General features: G+C 47.4%; 1 protein-coding gene across 3 annotated transcripts in view; it reads left to right on the forward strand.

The window, feature by feature from the left end:
• The first annotated feature begins 3749 nt into the window (after window positions 1–3749).
• AK1 (adenylate kinase 1) overlaps window positions 3750–17676 on the forward strand; it is a 46454-nt gene continuing 32527 nt past the window's right edge. For 2 of the 3 annotated variants that reach the window (XM_035101507.3, XM_088665318.1), the window contains exon 1: window positions 3750–3880. The gene's annotated coding sequence lies outside the window, so the exon portion shown is untranslated. Of the gene's footprint in view, window positions 3881–4002; window positions 4298–17676 lie in introns of those variants that run through there. The other variant, XM_088665320.1, reaches the window with a different exon arrangement.

Raw genomic sequence — 17676 nt, forward strand, 5'->3', positions numbered from 1 at the left:
GACTAGTGACTGCGAGTGGCCGCCGGGACCACATAACACTGGTCCTGAGAGATCGGCACTAGCTCCCAGTACGTTTCCGAGCACAATTCAAAGTGTTGGTGCTGACCTTGAAAGCCCTAAATGACCTCGGTCCAGTATACCTGAAGGAGCGTCTCCACCCCCACCATTCAGCACCAAGGTCCTTCTGGTGGTTCCCTCGTTGCGAGAAGCAAAGCTACAGGGAACCAGACAGAGGGCCTTCTCGGTAGTGGCACCCGCCCTGTGGAACGCCCTCCCAGCAGATGTCAAGGCAATAAGTAACTATTCTACTTTCAGAAGACAACTGAAGACGGCCCTGTTTAGGGAAGTTTTTAATTTTTGATGCTGTACTGTTTTAAATATTCAGTTGGAAGCCACCCAGAGTGGCTGGGGAAACCCAGCCAGGTGCACGGGGTATAAATAATAATTTTTAAAATTATTATTATTATTATTATTATTATTATTATTATTATTACTGCCCAATTGACTACAAGATGTGGTTTAGATTTCAGAAATTTCAATCTGTAGGAGCAGGGTCTAAATATTGACCGATTTGTCCCAAATTTGAAATTTGACTATGTTTATACCATACGCCTGAGATAACGACAAGGGAGGAAACATTTTCGCAATATTTTTTTTTATGACCCACCCTAGTGTGTAGTCCAAGAGATCTGGTCCAAGAGAGGGAAATGGCTGCTGGCTAGTGAATTTATCTGCTGCCTTCCACATCTCATTTGCATGTGGAGAAACAGGAAACCAAGCTAGTCAGGTGTTTGCCTAATTTTACTCCAGCTGCAGAGTTTAGATATTTTTCTGGTCCTCAACACAGTGTCCCCTCTGGTTGCCCGATGCTCTGCTTCTGTGCCCTGTCTTCCCCGGAGGAATTGGGTTGGCCATGTGGAAACAGGATGATGAACCAACAGAACCGTTGGCCTGATCCAACTGGACTCTTCTCATGTGAAACTTCAGGTTGCCTGGGGGCAATGGTAGACATATTCCAAGGACTTGCTTTACAAAGCCCCATGTACGTAGCTTTCTGCTTTCCAGTATCCCAAAATGATGGCGGCTGAGACCAAGACTTGCTTTTACCACCTGGGAGGATTCTGTCAGCATCCTGGTGTGTTGTGTTGCCCCCCCTGCCACCTACCACCGCATGGAACCTTCCAGGCATCTTTAGTGTCCTGTTTTCTGCTTCTTGATTCAGAGTCTCCCTTGCTGGCGCTGTTGTAACATCTGTTCAGCGCCAGCCAAGACTCTCCGAAGGAAGAGCAGAATTGTTGGCAGGTAAGGTTGCAGCTGTGGGGTGTCACAGGCCTGGGCTCTTGTCAGAAAGCCTCCCAACTTGCTTCCAGAGGTGAGGCTGGATTTGAGCCCCGCTTCCTCTTTTCTGGGTCAAAAACAGGAAAGGGAAGGGGTGGGAAGCAGGAAGTGGGACTTCGCAACGGGAAAACAGCAGAGTCAGTGGCCCAGGAAGTCAAAAACGGGCATTGGTCAACTTCTGGCTGACAGTAAACCCCTGTCCATTTGGCAGAAAGTAAAGTATTGGATTAAATTTAAATTAAATTAAATTAAATTAAAATTAAATTGAAAGACGCCTGCTTCTTGGGAGAAAAGCAATGACAAACCTAGACAGCATCTTAAAAAGCAGAGACATCACCTTGCCTACAAAGGTCCGTATAGTTAAAGCTATGGTTTTCCCAGTAGTGATGTATGGAAGTGAGAGCTGGACCATAAAGAAGGCTGATCGCCGAAGAATTGATGCTTTTGAATTATGGTGCTGGAGGAGACTCTTGAGAGTCCCATGGACTGCAAGAAGATCAAACCTCTCCATTCTGAAGGAAATCAGCCCTGAGTGCTCACTGGAAGGACAGATCCTGAAGCTGAGGCTCCAATACTTTGGCCACCTCATGAGAAGAGAAGAATCCTTGGAAAAGACCCTGATGTTGGGAAAGATGGCGGGCACATGGAGAAGGGGACGACAGAGGACGAGATGGTTGGACAGTGTTCTCGAAGCTACGAACATGAGTTTGACCAAACTGCGGGAGGCAGTGCAAGACAGGAGTGCCTGGCGTTCTATGGTCCATGGGGTCATGGGCGTACCCAGGATCAAAACTAGGGGGGGCAAGGGGAGGGGCCAAGGCACGGAAGGGGAGGGGCCACAAAGTGTCCGGGAACGGCGAACTCGCGCTCCGCCGGGCTGTGCCCCTCCCTAGAAGCAGGGCTGGTGGGCGGAGGCGGAGCCCAGCCCAGCGGAGCGCGAGTTCAGCGTTTCCGCCCACCGCGCCGCGCTCCCTGGTTCCCCGCTGCGCTTGGCCTTGCCTGAGGGCGCGACGGGGAGCTGGAGGGAGGGTGCTGCGCAGCGCGGTGGGAATGGAGAACTCGCGCTCCGCCGGGCTGGGCTCCGCCTCTGCCCACCAGCCCTGCTTCTAGAGTAGGGCAGCTGCCCTAACTTGCCCCGTGGTGGGTACGCCCTTGCATGGGGTCACGAAGAGTCGGACACGACTACTAAACAACTAAACAACAACAGTATCACTTTATGTCATGGGTAAGGGAGCCTTTTTTACTATCTGCCCCGACCTCCGTGGGCTACCTTTGACAGGTGAGTGTAACACGCCACCTGTCAGTTGCCTGATGCCATTATGATGTCAGGTATGTTTAGCCTGGAGAAGAGAAGGTTAAGGGGTGATATGATAACCATGTTCAAATATATCAAAGGATGTCATATAGAGGAGGGAGAAAGGTTGTTTTCTGCTGCTCCAGAGAAGCGGACACAGAGCAATGGATTCAAACTTCAAGAAAGAAGATTCCACTTCAACATTAGGAAGAACTTCCTGACAGTAAGAGCTGTTCGACAGTGGAATTTGTTGCCAAGGAGTGTGGTGGAGTCTCCTTCTTTGGAGGTCTTTAAGCAGAGGCATGACAGCCATTTGTCAAGAATGCTTTGATGGTGTTTCCTGCTTGGCAGGGGGTTGGACTGGATGGCCCTTGTGGTCTCTTCCAACTCTAGGATTCTATGGTTATAAGTTAGAATTTTTGTGTTTTGTATTTTTGTATCTTTTTGTTGTTTGTTAAAAAATCTTTAATAAATACATTTTAAAAAGAAGAAGTGTAAATAAAGCAAAAAACAAAATAAAAAAATTCCTTCCAGCAGCACCTTAAAGACCAACTAAGTTTTTTATTTGGGTATGAGCTTTCGTGTGCATGCAAACGTCTTCAGATACACTGAAATAGAGGGCAATAGAGTGAAATAGAGTGTAAATAAAGCCAGCATTCTTTTTTTTAATTAAAAAAACCCCAACAACATGAAAAAACAACCCCCAAACCCAGATGGATATTAATGGATGGACATTAATTTGATAAAGGTCCCCCCCCACACCTTTCTTTTCATTGTGATGACACAAAAAACTCTGGGAGAGTTTCGCTCCCTTCTTTGCTTCCCTTTTTTTTTCTCTCCTGCACCTTCTCGCGGTTTCCTACCTTGCCGCTCTTTTTAGGTGCGCCCCCCCCCAAATGCACTTTCTGTAGGCAAGTCCCTTACTTATTAAAAAAAAAGAATTCTGCAAAATAGGCAAGCACTTTTAGCAACATTAAAGATCTTCAGCTCCAAATGATCCCCCCAAATGATTCCCATCATCGCATTTCTATGCAGCTCGGGTGTCCGGGCATCGGGTGTCCTTCGTCTGTCGCCAACCGTGCCAGGCAGCGAGGGTGCCCCCCTCCTTCTCCCAGCATGCCACGCGCCCCTGCTGGATAAAAATAAAAAAGGGGTAAAAATAGCTGGATATCCCAGGCTGCTGGCGAGAAGGAGCCCTCGTCTTCCTGGAGCCCCCTTTCTTGTCCCCCTGCACCCCAGCGCTCAGAGGTACGTGCGGGTCTATTGTTAGGGTAGGGCTTCGGGGGGGAAAGGACCACCCACCCCCGCACCGCTTAATGCAGCCAGAGCGCGCGCGCTGCAATTCTTGTTTTTAATTGTTTTCATTCATTGGGTACCACCCGGCAGAACGAGGAAGCAGGACAGACAATTTCGTTATGTTGCTCGTGGTCTCTGTGCTCGCCAGGGATTCTGTAGAAGGGTACCGTACAACCTTCGGGTTTTGCAGCTCAGAGTAACAATGCAACAACAATGCAGTGCTGTGCACTTTTCAGAATTTGATCCCTCTGGCCCGTTTGTCAGTCGTGCGTGTTGCTGTTGTGGGTGTGTGTAAAACACACACCGTGTCTTGCTTGGGTTGTTGTGCTCCTGGGATCATCAGGAATCTGCCCTGTTAACTCGCTCAAGGTCAGTCTTTCTTCCATCTTGCATCGCTGGGTTATCCACCCCACCCCACCCCACCCCCCACAATTCATGCCAATAAGAGAAATCGCTGTGTGTGTATGCGCCCCCCCCCCCCCACAGCCAGCCTCACACCTCCAGCCACAGGGAGATCCCTGTGGTTGGGGAGGAAAGGATCACACATTCTATGAAAGGCACGTTGTTGTTGGGTTTTTTTTTAAACCGGAGTCTGGCTGGAAATGTTGAGTTGCTTTGCCAGTTGCTAAGAAACTTCCCGTGGGGGGGGGGGTTGCAGCCAGTGTTTGAAGCTTACTGTGAAATGCTAGACTGAAAAGAGCCAGCAAGAGTGGGAGGAAAGAAAGCGGGGTGCTTTGCAAGCTGCAGGTGAACATGGGCTGAAATTTCTGTTTACATACCTAAAACAGGTATATGGAGTTTTGCTGCTCAGGACGTGCAAATGCACTTGAGGTGTGCATGCATTTGTACAAGAAAGCTTGACTGGTTGCAAGAAGCCAACAGGAGAGCAGTTGCTTTACATGCAGAAGCTTGAGAGTTTAAACCCTGTTGTCTCTGGGTGAAAGGATAGGAGAAGGTTCCCTGGCCCAAGTCCCTGCAAAACTGCTGCCTCTTTGAGGATACCAAGACAGCAGAGGCTGGTCCATTGGGCTGAACAAGGTCTGTTGTCGGCCACCTACTTTCTTAATTACATCCTCATCATTATTCATAGAATAATAGAATCCTAGAGTTGGAAGAGACCACAAGGGCCATCCAGTCCAACCCCCTGCCAAGCAGGAAACACCATCAAAGCATCCTTGACATATGCCTGTCAAGCCTCTGCTTAAAGACCTCCAAAGAAGGAGACTCCAGCACACTCCTTGGCAGCAAATTCCACTGTCGAACAGCTCTTACTGTCAGGAAGTTCTTCCTAATGTTTAGGTGGAATCTTCTTTCTTGAAGTCTAAATCCATTGCTCCGTGTCCGCTTCTCTGGAGCAGCAGAAAACAATCTTTTCCCCTCCTCTATATGACATACTTCTATATATTTGAACATGGCTATCATATCACCCCTTAACCTTCTCTTCTCCAGGCTAAACATACCCAGCTCCCTAAGCCGTTCCTCATAAGGCATCGTATCCAGGCCTTTGACCATTTTGGTTGCCCTCTTCTGGACACGTTCCAGCTTGTCAGTATCCTTCTTGAACTGTGGTGCCCAGAACTGGACACAGTACTCCAGGTGAGGTCTGACCAGAGCAGAATACAGTGGTCCTATTACTTTCCTTGATCTAGATGCTATACTCCTATTGATCATAGCTGCCAAGTTATCCCCTTTTTTAAGGGATTTTCCCTTATGCTGAATAGGCTTCCTCGCGAGAAAAGGGAAAACTTGGCAGCTATGCTATTGATGCAGCCCAGAATTGCATTGGCTTTTTTAGCTGCTGCATCACACTGTTGATTCGTGTCAAGTTTGTGGTCTATCAAGACTCCTAGATCCTTTTCACATGTACTGCTCTCAAGCCAGGTGTCTCCCATCCTATATTTGTGCCTTTCATTTTTTTTTGCCCAAGTGGAGTACTTTACATTCCTCCTTGTTCAAATTCATCTTGTTTGCTTTGGCCCAGTTCTCTAATCTGATAAGGTCATTTGGAAGTGTGATCCTGTCCTCTGGGGTATTGGCCACCCCTCCCAATTCAGTGTCATCTGCAAATTTGCTCAGGATGCTCTCAAGCCCATCATCCAAGTCATTGATAAAGATGTTGAAGAAGACTGGGCCCAAGACAGAACCCTGTGGCACCCCACTAGTCACTACTCTCCCGGATGAGAAGGAGCCATTGATGAGCACCCTTTGGGTTCGGTCAGCCAGCCAGTTACAAATCCACTGAATGGTAGCATTGCCTAGCCCGCATTTTTCATTTCTCCTTGTTAAAATTCATCTTGTTTGCTTTGGCCCAGTTGTCTAATCTGTTAAAGTCGTTTTGAGGCACCTCACCCCTGATGTGCAGTAAGCTTTGAACGTTAGGTGTCGTGTCAGTTGTTATACTCCTCTAGTTATCAAGGTGTCTTGGAGCATGTCTCCCAAAAAACAACTTTCCAGCTCACCTGAAGGTAGCCATTGTGGGGATTTGGAAGGCATGTGAATCAAGGCCCTGCAAAGTACTCTTAAGGCACTTGCAAGCCCCCTGTGTTGCTGCTTTTTATGAAGGGCCATTTAGAGGCCTCGGTTTTTATGGAAATTTTGAGGTGACTTACATTTTGGAGTCTGGCTGTCAACTCCAGCCAGCATGGTTGTATGATGCTGGGGACAGCTCAGTTGGTAGAGCATGAGATTCTTATTCCCAGGGTTGTGGGTTCAACACCCCCTTTGGGCAAAAGATTCACGCATTGCAGGGAACCTCGCGGTCCCCTTCCAACTGTATCTCATGACGATTTGAAGGATGGTATTTATTTTTGTCTTGTGGTCATTTGGTGGGGGATTTTGGGGGGGTAGTGGTGCTAAATTTTAAAGTAAAAACCCCTTGCCGTGCCCCCAAGTGCGTTGCTGTGGGTTATCCCCCCCCCCGGCCTAGTGGGGGCCTGGCAGGGGCCTACATAAAACAAAGGCCGTGCTGCGACCTGTGATCCAGGCGCTCGCCCTCTCCCCCCCCCCCCCCGAGCCTAGTGACGGCTCAGCAGTCTGGCCTAGGGGTCTGATAATGGCCGCCTTGGTGGTTTCAGTTGCTTGGTTGATGATGTCAGGAAGGGAGGGGGTGTACTGTGGGAGGAAATCCACTTGAGGGCGCTGTTTTACTTTGTGGAAAAGCAGGTTTCCACCTGCCCAGGTGTGAGATTTGAGGGATTTTCCCCCCTAACAACGCTCGGGGAGTGGCCTGGATCGCTGTGCCAAAATTTCAGGACGATCGGTCAAGCGGTTACAGAGAAAAGTGGAACACGCACTTTCACGATTTTTTACATTTTTATATATATAGATAATATCAGAGTGTACTAAACAAGTCCACTGAGGAAATAACCTTCTCAGTGGCTAAATTCCTCTTCCTGGCGCTCAAGTGTCGGAAACGTATAATTGAATGTCTTGATGTGGGTTATCTGTAGGAGGTTTAGAAGCGCGGTCATACCCCATTTATGTATCCCTCTGATGCCTTCAGTTTTATATGTTTATCTTTGTATTGAGAAATTTCTGACTATCGGTCTGGAGGCGGTTGGAGGATGGATGGCGGTTAACAGATTGAGGTTGAATCCTGACAAGACAGAAGTACTGTTTGTGGGGGACAGGAGGCGGGCAGGTGTGTCCCTGGTCCTGAATGGGGTAACTGTGCCTCTGAAGGACCAGGTGCGCAGCCTGGGAGTCATTCTGGACTCACAGCTGTCCATGGAGGCACAGGTCAATTCTGTGTCCCGGGCAGCTGTCTATCAGCTCCATCGGGTACACAGGCTGAGACCCTACCTGCCCGCAGACTGTCTCGCCAGAGTGGTGCATGCTCTAGTTATCTCCCGCTTGGACTACTGCAATGCGCTCTACTTGGGGCTACCTTTGAAGGTGACCCGGAAACTACAACTAATCCAGAATGCGGCAGCTAGACTGGTGACTGGGAGCGGCCGCCAAGACCACATAACACCGGTCCTGAAAGACCTACATTGGCTGCCAGTACGTTTCCGAGCACAATTCAAAGTGTTGGTGCTGACCTTTAAAGCCCTAAATGGCCTCGGTCCAGTATACCTGAAGGAGCGTCTCCACCCCCATCGTTCTCCTGGACACTGAGGTCCAGTGCCGAGGGCCTTCTGGCGGTTTCCTCGTTGCGAGAAGCCAAGTTACAGGGAACCAGGCAGAGGGCCTTCTCGGTAGTGGCACCCACCCTGTGGAATGCCCTCCCACCAGAGGTCAAAGAGAACAACAATTGCCAGACATTTAGAAGGCAACTTAAGGCAGCCATGTTTAGAGAAGCTTTTAATGCTTGATGGATTTCTGTATTTTAATATTTTGTTGGAAGCCGCCCAGAGTAGCTGGGGGAACCCGGCCAGATGGGCGGGGCATAAATAAATAAATAAATAAATAAATAAATAAATAAATAAATATAGCTGTTGGGCCTATGTGTGTTTAAATGCGGTTAGACAAAGGCAAATGAGGCAAATTCATGGAAGATGCTCAATTTATCAGTAGCCATTTAATCACAGCGACTTTATGCAGGTTCCATGTCCAGGAACAGGATATCTCTCATTCAGTATCAACCCCATGGGGTGGGTAGGGGGAGCTCTAGGGAGAGAAATTCCCTAGAGAGAATGTGGAGAGAAATTGGTGAGTGATGTGAACAGGGGTGCTGCCCCATGTATTAAAAAACATGTTTTGTGTTGTTTACTGTCTGATTATTGTCTATCACTTTGTTGTTTATAGTTTATTTGTTTATTTGACAGTGTCTGTCTCTCTCTCTGTGTGTGATTGACACACACACACCTTGCATATGGTGTGTTGTTTATAGTATGTTGTTTATAATTTGTGGTATTCTTTTTCCTGCCCTGCTATCTGTATCGGTGGACAACAGGTTACTTAGTTAACTAACATATTTAGCTATGCTTTTCCATTCTTTTTTTTTTAAATGTGGAAATGAGACAGAACACATTGCAAATGAGCACATGCAAACTTGACATGGGCTGGATACAGACAGACCCATCCGTCCATATGCACAGGTCATTTTTAACTTTAGAAAAACCTCCACTCTCCTGTGCAATGCCAGTATGTCTTCTCCATCGCAAGGATGTGACCCCCTCTGAGATTTATTATGGGTGCCCCAAACTTAGAACTCTGAAGCCAGCAAAACTTCTAGGTCATCTGCCCTTATTAGGTGTCTGTTGAGGAGTGTAACAGGACCCCACTTCTTCCCTCTTCAGCCAGACCAGTGAGGTGGGTCACAGTGATCTTTACAAAGAACCACAGGTCTATTTTCAGTGCCTGCTGCTTTGGGACTCTTCCCAAAAGCAAGGCTGTTACTTTGACACAGGAATAATAATAATAATAATAATAATAATAATAATATATTATTATTATTATTATTATTATTATTATTATTATTATTATTATTATTATATAGCCCGCCCATCTGGCTGGGTCTCCCCAGCCATTCTGGGCGGCTTACAACAGAAAAATGAAATCAAATAATCTATTAAACCTTAAAAAGCCTCCCTAAACAGGGCTGCCTTCAGATGTCTTCTAAAAATCTGATAGCTGTTTTTCTCTTTGACATCTGGTGGGAGGGCGTTCCACAGGGCGGGCGCCACCACCGAGAAGGCCCTCTGCTTGGTTCCCTGCAACTTGGCTTCTCACAACGAGGGAACCACCAGAAGGCCCTCGGTACTGGACCTCAGTGTCCGGGCAGAACGATGGGGGTGGAGACGCTCCTTCAGGTATACTGGACCGAAGCCATTTAGGGCTTTAAAGGTCAGCACCAACACTTTGAACTGTGCTCGGAAACATACTGGGAGCCAATGTAGATCTTTCAAGACCAGTGTTATGTGGTCTCGGCGGCCGCTCCCAGTCACCAGTCTAGCTGCCGCATTCTGAGTTAGTTGTAGTTTCCGGGTCACCTTCAAAGGTAGCTCCACGTAGAGCGCATTGCAGTAGTCCAAGCGGGAGATAACCAGAGCATGTACTACTCTGGCGAGACAGTCTGCAGGCAGGTAGGGTCTCAGCTTGCGTACCAGATGGAGCTGATAGACAGCTGCCCTGGACACAGAATTAATCTGCACCTCCATGGACAGCTGTGAGTCCAGAATGACTCCCAGGCTGCGCACCTGGTCCTTCAGGGGCACAGTGACCCCATTCAGGACCAGGGAGTTCTCCACACCTGCCCGCCTCCTGTCCCCCAGGAGGTGGGCCACACGTTTGCCGACATAACGACCTATTGTATATATTGGGTTCCCCCTCGGCATTCCTTATGGGTAGGTTACGTTTTTTTCCCCATTTTACAGACAGAGGGCTGAGGCCAGAAAGATTAGTGACTTGCAGAGCTAGGGACTGAAGTAAGTCAGAAGGTATTTTGGGGGGGAGCTGGGTGCAACAGGGCTCCTGGAGCACTCTGGCTTATGCTTCATAAATGTTTGTGTTTGTATGGAAGAGTATACATATTTTAACCACTTGGGGGGGGGGCGATTTGAATCCTCTCCCCCATCGTACCATTTCCCCAGTAGTAATCAGTGCCTGAAGCTGCTATTTCATGGAATCCTAGAATCCTGGAGTTGGAAGAGACCACAAGGGCCATCCAGTCCAACCCCCTGCCAAGCAGGAAACACCATCAAAGCATCCTTGACATATGCCTGTCAAGCCTCTGCTTAAAGACCTCCAAAGAAGGAGACTCCAGCACACTCCTTGGCAGCAAATTCCACTGTCGAACAGCTCTTACTGTCAGGAAGTTCTTACTCCCAGGAAAGTGAGAGAAGGGTCGGCTTACAGTGCAATCCTATATATGCCTACTCATATATACTCATGTTTGAAATATGATTGCCCGGGGGGGGGGGCAGAAGGTGATCTTGCCTAGGACGCAAAAAAACCCTTGCACTGGCCCTGAGCACTGGGTTGGACTAGATGCACTCCAGGAATCTTTCCAGCCCTAAAATTTTATGACCGTACTGTCTGAATTGAGCTACATTTGACTGAGATCATGGAAGCTCTGTGCAAGTAGGTGGGGCTGTTCAGGTAAAAACCATGTCAATAAAAGCAACATTTAAAAACCAGGCCTGAGAAGAGATGGCCACTTGTGTCTTCTATGTGCAGTGCAGTGGGCAGGCTGGGCGGAGCTCCCTGCCCTGGTATTTCAATGAGCGGCTCCCAGTTCTGGTTTGTTTAATGTTGGCTTTTCTTCTACCTCTACTTTGCACGGTTATTTCTGGCAAAGGGGAGACTAAACCTTCCGTGGACGTTTGGCATGTCAATAGCTATAATTCGGTTTCCATGTGGTTCCGCATCAGCATGGATGACCTGTAATTTTCCAGAGGGTGGTCTTTGTTGGGTTGAGAAAACAGAGCCAACACGAAGCAACGCAGAAGGGCGAGCTGAAAGAAAGTTGATTGATGCACCAGTAACAGGCTGGAGGGAACTTGGTCCTTGCGGGCATCAGCGCCTGGCACACATTGCTGAAAACGCCTACGGGAATTAGAATCATAGAATCCTAGAGTTGGAAGACACCACAAGGGCCATCCAGTCCAACCCCCTGCCAAGCAGGAAACACCATCCAAGCATTCTTGACATATGGCTGTCAAGCCTTCGCTTAAAGACCTCCAAAGAAAGAGACTCCACCACACTTCTTGCCAGCAAATTCCACTGCCAAACAACTCTTACTGTCAGGAAGTTCTTCCTAATGTTGAGGTGGTCTACCAAGAATTTAATTCCAGTTTTCAAATCCCATATTCTACCCTGAATGCAAACAAAATAGAGACAAGCTAATAAGAGAGCAAGGCCTTATCAGCAGGAAGCCATTGTCAGACACAGGGCTTTATAGAGACGGGAATTTGATTTTTTATTGCTGCATGAGGTATTTCTTATCCAAATCATAACGTGTAAAGACATAAAGGAAGACAGGGAGGGAGAAGGGACTGTGAATGATGCCTCCTTACCCTTTTGGCTCCTATCTATCGCTAGAGTTGCCAAATTTTAATCCTGTAAATCACTGGGATGCCTTATTAAAAGTTGGGGGGGGGAAGCTTGGCATGAGTTGCTAGCTTTTGCTGTTCCTCAGGCCTTTGTCCCTTGCCCCCAACAATGGGGGAATGCCACAGATGTGTATAAAATTATGTGTGGTTTGGAAAAAGTGGACAGGGATACATCCCCCCCCTTTAAAAATGTATTTATTGAATTTTTTATAACGAACAACAAAAACATACAGACTACAAAAAACCACTGCAAAAAGTACAAAATACAAAAATACAAAAAAACATACAAAACAAAAACTCCTATTTATAAACCTTATTTCTAATCTAATGACTTCCTCATTCCTCTTCTTTCTGTGCTCCATTATAAATCGTCCTTAACAATTTCTAAATCTTATACAAACTCTAAATTTTACTTAGTACTAACTTATTTCTATACCTTTTATATCTTAATATTTAACATTCCAACTAATCCCTTTCTTTTCACTCAACTATGCCTAACTCTATCAATACTTATTTCTCACCATTGTATTGTCTTTTGTTGTTGTTTAGTCGTTTAGTCGTGTCCGACTCTTCGTGACCCCATGGACCATAGCACGCCAGGCACTCCTATCTTCCACTGCCTCCCGCAGTTTGGTCAAACTCATGTTCGTAGCTTCGAGAACTCTGTCCAACCATCTTGTCCTCTGTCGTCTCCTTCTCCTAGTGCCCTCAATCTTTCCCAACATCAGGGTCTTTTCCAAGGATTCTTCTCTTCTCATGAGGTGGCCAAAGTATTGGAGCCTCAGCTTCACGATCTGTCCTTCCAATGAGCACTCAGGGCTGATTTCCTTAAGAATGGATAGGTTTGATCTTCTTGCAGTCCATGGGACTCTCAACAGTCTCCTCCAGCACCATAATTCAAAAGCATCAATTCTTCGGCGATCAGCCTTCTTTATGGTCCAGCTCTCACTTCCATACATCACTACTGGGAAAACCATAGCTTTAACTATACGGACCTTTGTCGGCAAGGTGATGTCTCTGCTTTTTAAGATGCTGTCTAGGTTTGTCATTGCTTTTCTCCCAAGAAGCAGGCGCCTTTGAATTTTGTGACTGCTGTCACCATCTGCAGTGATCAAGGAGCCCAAGAAGGTGAAATCTCTCACTGCCTCCATTTCTTCCCCTTCTATTTGCCAGGAGGTGATGGGACCAGTGGCCATGATCTTGGTTTTTTTGATGTTGAGCTTCAGACCATATTTTGCGCTCTCCTCTTTCACCCTCATTAAAAGGTTCTTTAATTCCTCCTCGCTTTCTGCCATCAAGGTTGTGTCATCTGCATATCTGAGGTTGTTGATATTTCTTCCGGCAATCTTAATTCCGGCTTGGGATTCATCTAGTCCAGCCTTTCGCATGATGAATTCTGCATATAAGTTAAATAAGCAGGGAGACAATATACAACCTCATTTGTCTACAACCTCATTTTTCTCCCTCTCTCATAATACTAGAACTTGGGGACAAATACAGGTGAAACTTGGAAAATTATCGTCAAAAAGTGCACTTATTTCAGTAATGCAACTTAAAAGGTGAAACCAATCTATGAGATAGATGCATGACATGCAAAGCAAGATATGTCAAGCCTTTATTTGTTGTAATTGTAATTATTTGTCGTTAGGCAGGTCAATTATAAATGGAATGTAATTAATGAAATGTAATAGCGATGTTTATTTTTATTTTTGTATTATTGTAACTATTCGTTTTATTACTGTGGAATTTCAAAGAAAGCATTTGTAAAAATTAAAAGGAAAAAAAAGTTGCATTACTGAAATAAATGCACTTTTTGGCGATATTCTAATTTTCCGAGTTTCACCTGTAATCCTTTATGATAAAGTCCAAGTGTCTCTGCGTCCAGTCCCTGTGTCCGTGGGATTGCGCTACTGCACATGTGTCCCACGGACAGCCGTTGGGACTTGGAGCGCAGAGATGGAGCGCATTGGCCGGCGCGTAAGGGAGCTCAGCCTCGGCATTTGGAGAAGCTGTTGCGAGAAAATCCAGAGGACGCACGAGATAGCCCCGTGCTCGCGAGCGAGCGCGCTCTGTCTCCACGCAGGTGCACTCGCGAGGCCATTTACTTCTCGCATGGACTTACTTCTAAGCGGCAGCAGCCGTTGCAAGTGGCGGCGGGCGAGCAATGTCAGCTCTGCGCATGTCCACGAGGTTGTAGAGCAACAGGTCTGTTCTAGCACCCGTTAATTTAACGGGCTTCATGACTAGTGAAGCTATAATGTCGACGGAAAATTCAGGACAGAGGAAAAGAAAAATTCTTCATAGGGTGCCTAGTTTAGCTATGGAACTCACTCCCACAAGATGCACTTTGACCACCAATTAGAGTGGCATTAGAAGCAGATTAGAGGAATTCTCCTAGGGGGAGAAAGACTGTCAATGTCTACCAGCCACAATACGTAGCTGTGCTTGGAGGCAATATGGCTCTGAATGCCAGCTGCTGGGAAATCACAAGAGGGGGGAGAGCTCTTGCATAACCTCCAGTGTGATGCGGCCCAAATCTGGGACATCATCTTCCAGGTCTGAAATCCTGTGTGAGGAACGAGACCCGCACAAAATCACAGACGTGGAAAAAGTCATGGCACCCAAAAACTCACATTTTGGGGCAGCAAATGAGATTGCAGACCCCCCAAAATCCTACTTTTTGGGGGTGAGATCTTGGGTAAGATCTTGGCCAGAAAGCATGTGAAATGGCTGCCTTGCTCTCCTGGGGGAAAATGGGAAGTCCCGGTTTTTCTGGGGCAATTGATGGGTATGCTGTTGTGTTCAGGTCCTGCTATTGGGGTTCACCTTGTAGCAAGTGGTTGGCCACATCTCGGGAACAGGATGTTTGACTAGCAGGTCCTGGACCTGATTCAGAAGGCTTTTCTTCTGCTCTGAATTTGTTGTTGTTTAGTCGTTTAGTCGTGTCCGACTCTTCGTGACCTGTCTTGCACTGCCTCCCGCAGTTTGGTCAGACTCATGTTCGTAGCTTCAAGAACACTGTCCAACCATCTCGTCCTCTGTCGTCCCCTTCTCCTAGTGCCCTCCATCTTTCCCAACATCAGGGTCTTTTCCAGGGATTCTTCTCTTCTCATGAGGTGGCCAAAGTATTGGAGCCTCAGCTTCACGATCTGTCCTTCCATGAGCACTCAGGGCTGATTTCCTTCAGAATGGATAGGTTTGATCTTCTTGCAGTCCATGGGACTCTCAAGAGTCTCCTCCAGCACCATAATTCAAAAGCATCCATTCTTCGGCGATCAGCCTTCTTTATGGTCCAGCTCTCACTTCCATACATCACTACTGGGAAAACCATAGCTTTAACTATACGGACCTTTGTCGGGAAGGTGATGTCCCTGCTTTTTAAGATGCTGTCTAGGTTTGTCATTGCTTTTCTCTCAAGAAGCAGGCGTCTTTTAATATCGTGAGTGCTGTCACCATCTGCAGTGATCAAGGAGCCCAGGAAAGTAAAATCTCTCACTGCCTCCATTTCTTCCCCTTCTATTTGCCAGGAGGTGATGGGACCAGTGGCCATGATCTTGGTTTTTTTGATGTTGAGCTTCAGACCATATTTTGTGCTCTCCTCTTTCACCATCATTCAAAGGTTCTTTTATTCCTCCTCACTTTCTGCCATCAAGGTTGTGTTATCTGCATATCTGAGGTTGTTGATACTTAGACGTGTGCTTAGAAACGCAGCACAAAAGTAAGTTGGGGGAGGCCTAAGTCCCCAGGTAATTACTTTCAAGCTGCATGTTTACCTGCCCTACCTACTACCCCTGATGTCATCTATGATGCAGGTGAGAGTGGCTTGGGGGAAATGGCCTCCTGGGCCAAATGAAGCAACCCTTGCAAATGGGCAAATGATGGTGAGAAGTGCAAAACAAAGATTTGCTTTTCATGTTTTGGGAAAACAACACACCTGCGGGGTCAAAAGAGTTTGGTGGTTGCAGCTAGACTTGTTACTGAATCTATTTTCCATATATTATTGTTGGTGCAGTGAGCTTTGGAATGCAGCAGAAAAGCTTCCCTATCAAAAATGTGTGATCAAAGGGGCTAACCAAACCAGAAATGTAATCTTTATTTCTTATTCCATGCTGGGGTGGGCGGATACAATACAATGAGCTCCCCGCTCTTCAAAATAGTGACAAAGACCACAAATAGAAATTGTGAAGTTGGGGTTAATGTCTCGGTTTGGACTTGTGGAGCCAGCATTGTAATTTGCAGTTGTAGATATCAGCAAAAAGGAATTGGGAAAGGGTATTCTCTTGTTGCCTTCAAAAGGGCACATGCAAACCACATACGCAGCACATTTAAAGCCCATGACTGCCCCAAAGAATCACGGGAAGGGTAGTTTCCCCCTCACAGAGTTATAATTCCCAGCACCCTTACGGTATGGATCTGCCCTTTGTAACAAAAGAGGGAAAAGTGCAATGCTATTTTGCTGCTGAGCTGTTTTCTGTTTATACTTTTGCACTAGAAAGTGTCTTAATTAAAAAAGAACAGGTGTGGGCACGTAGCATGGGGGGCAAGCGGGCGTAACTCTGGGTGCATGATTTTTAGAGGGCATGAGCCAGGTATCCCTGTCCCGTCCTGTGAGCCCCAGAGCCTGGCCTGGCCTGGCCGGCCGGCCTTTATATCCCTGACCCCCTTGCTGAATGGTCACCTGGCCAGTGTTGGGGGTGGGGATTTGCCTGCCCAGGGCCACATTGACTGGGCATACTCCTCCCTGCATGGGTGGGCAGGGGTGCAGCGCAGTCCCATTTGGCTCCAGTGGCCAGGGCTGAGCTGAGGAGGGAGAAAGGTTGTTTTCTGCTGCTCCAGAGAAGCGGATACGGAGCAATGGATTCAAACTACAAGAAGTAAGATTCCACCTGAACATTAGGAAGAACTTCCTGACAGTAAGAGCTGTTTGGCAGTGGAATTTGCTGCCAAGGAGTGTGGTGGAGTCTCCTTCTTTGGAGGTATTTGAGCAGAGGCTTGACAGACATATGTCAGGAATGCTTTGATGGTGTTTCCTGCTTGGCAGGGGGTTGGACTGGATGGCCCTTGTGGTCTCTTCCAACTCTAGGATTCTATGATTCTATAGTACATGGGCTCCGTGTACCCTCTGGCCCCCATGCACCCGTGCCCAGAAGCGCTGGCGGTGAGGGTTCGCCTAGTGCAGGTGGTTCTGTTGGCCCTGAGCATCCTGCCCCGCCATGCGCCAAAAAAGGACGCAACACCGCTCGTGTGGGAGCAGGGGAGGTTTTTGGCAGTGCTTTATGGTATGTGTCTCTATTTTCATCTGTCGGAGGAGAGGCATTCATGGTCCTGGCAACTTGAGCTTGGGGTGTAATCCAAGCTGACCTCCCACCATTAAATATGAAGCAATTGCAGCTGCTCTCCAAGGCTTCAGGTTCAGAGACACCGGAGTAAAGTATCCCAGCTTTTCTCCAAAGAGCACACCACACACATTTTTATTTTTTTTGACTGGGAGCGGCCGCCGAGACCACATAACACCGGTCTTGAAAGATCTACATTGGCTCCCAGTACATTTCCGAGCACAGTTCAAAGTGTTGGTGCTGACCTTGAAAGCCCTAAATGGCCTCGGTCCAGTATACCTGAAGGAGCGTCTCCACTCCCATCGTTCTGCCCGGACACTGAGGTCCAGTACCGAGGGCCTTCTGGCGGTTCCCTCGTTGCAAGAAGCCAAGTTGCAGGGAACTAGGCAGAGGGCCTTCTCGGTGGTGGTGCCCGCCC

This window comes from Zootoca vivipara, chromosome Z2 (assembly GCF_965207765.1).
Source record: "Zootoca vivipara chromosome Z2, rZooViv2.hap1.1, whole genome shotgun sequence".
Lineage (NCBI taxonomy): Eukaryota > Metazoa > Chordata > Lepidosauria > Squamata > Lacertidae > Zootoca > Zootoca vivipara.